The sequence below is a fragment of the Frankliniella occidentalis genome, unplaced genomic scaffold, assembly GCF_000697945.3.
Source record: "Frankliniella occidentalis isolate FOCC.00 unplaced genomic scaffold, Focc_3.1 Scaffold241, whole genome shotgun sequence".
NCBI classification, from domain to species: domain Eukaryota; kingdom Metazoa; phylum Arthropoda; class Insecta; order Thysanoptera; family Thripidae; genus Frankliniella; species Frankliniella occidentalis.
This window is the reverse complement of record NW_026267367.1, coordinates 93717-95196: the sequence shown is the minus strand read 5'-3', so window position 1 is coordinate 95196 and position 1480 is coordinate 93717. Positions and strand designations below refer to the sequence as shown.

Genomic DNA, 1480 nt, shown 5'->3' with positions numbered 1-1480 from the left:
GGGGGGGCGTTGAGGAAGCGGGGAGGGGGGAAAAGAAGAGGGGATTACCTCACGCGGATGGGGGAGAGAGGAATTATAGAAAGAGAGGAAGGGGAAGTGTGAAAAAGAGAGAGGGGGAGGAGAGAAGGTAAGCGCGAAAGAGATGAAGGAATTAAGTAGAAGAAGCGAGCGAGCGACGAGCACCAGCGGGCGTGGCGCTGACGAGCGCCTTGCGGCCGGACGGTAGGCAGTCCCGTCGCGAACAGCGCCGTATAGCGGGACAGCCTGACCACCGGGCGTCCTGATGCCGGGCCGAGAGTAAACGCGCACTCCCCGTCGACGGAAGTTTGCACGAGTCCGAGCCAAAGACAGATACACGGATACGCCGTTGCTCACTCCCCTCCCTCTCTCTCCCGCTCTCTCTGTTCCACCCACACCCCACTATACAAAACTCTCCGGGGCGGCAGGTCTCGGCTTGAGCAGGCGGGACGACGGCCACCGCGGCGAGGAGGTGCAGGACGGGGCGGCGCTGAACAGTCAGGTGTTTTAATTAAAGTTTACATCGCGAACGTCCGCGACACCACCACCACCGCCACCACCACCACCACCGGTCCAGTAAAGAAAAGTTTCGGGGACGGTTCCGTCGTCACAGGCGGACGGTGCCATTCGCAAACCCCCATCCCCCCCAAACCAGCTCCAGAACAGAGGCCTGGGGCCTGGATGACGGCGAAGGCCGTCCACAAAGCTCGGACATCACCGAGGGGGTTTTCACTTCTGAAATACCGTGTGCACCAAATGAGGTATTTCACAGGTATTTTGCATGAAATACACCAAAATATGCCGAAATATGCTCCAAAACGGTGAACTTTTCCTGAGAAATACCGGCGAAATACCGGCAAAATACACGTATTACGAAATACCGTGTACAACGAAATGTCGAGTGAAAACCCCCTCGGACATCACAAGGGCACACAACAAATAGCAGGTTCTTACACAAGGCAGTTAGAAAAGAATGAAAAATTGCTGAAAACTTAAATAAAAATACCCTAGAATCAACGCTCGAAAAGCAGCATACGTCGGTAATCAGTGGTTTTCTTTTTCTTTATTTTTCACCGTGAGGTGGGGGTAGACGCATGAGGGGTGGGGCTGACTAGTGACAGCACTCGGACAAGGGGGTCATCATCACAAATAAATAAAAAAGTGCCCCACTTTAATTGGGACACTGTTGGACGCGCCGACCTACCGACTGCGAGTTGGCGGCGGCACGTGGCCGCGGGGGTCGTCCGGGACGGCGCCCTGCTGCACTGTCACTCGGCTGCGCGCGGCGCGTCTCAACACCGGGTCGTCGTCGTGGTCGTGGTCGTCGGGGCGCAGCGTGGCGGGGCGCTAGCTAGAGCGGAGCGCGGCCTGCGTCGCCGCGGAGCGAGCCAAGCAGCAAGCGTCTCGCGCGCACGGGGTCCGGCGGCAGACTGGCTGCCCGGCCCGCCACCGCCCCCCCACC

The 1480-nt window shown here is 58.4% G+C and overlaps 1 protein-coding gene across 2 annotated transcripts in view; it reads right to left on the bottom strand.

Moving 5' to 3' along the window:
* LOC113202095 (tropomyosin-1, isoforms 33/34-like) overlaps window positions 1-1480 on the bottom strand; it is a 185573-nt gene that overhangs the window by 124196 nt on the left and 59897 nt on the right. Inside the window, exon 1 of one of the 2 annotated variants that reach the window (XM_026416163.2) lies at window positions 1223-1444. The exons of the other annotated variant lie outside the window; for it this stretch is intronic. The gene's annotated coding sequence lies outside the window, so the exon portion shown is untranslated. Of the gene's footprint in view, window positions 1-1222; window positions 1445-1480 lie in introns of those variants that run through there. 2 annotated transcript variants of the gene reach the window in all.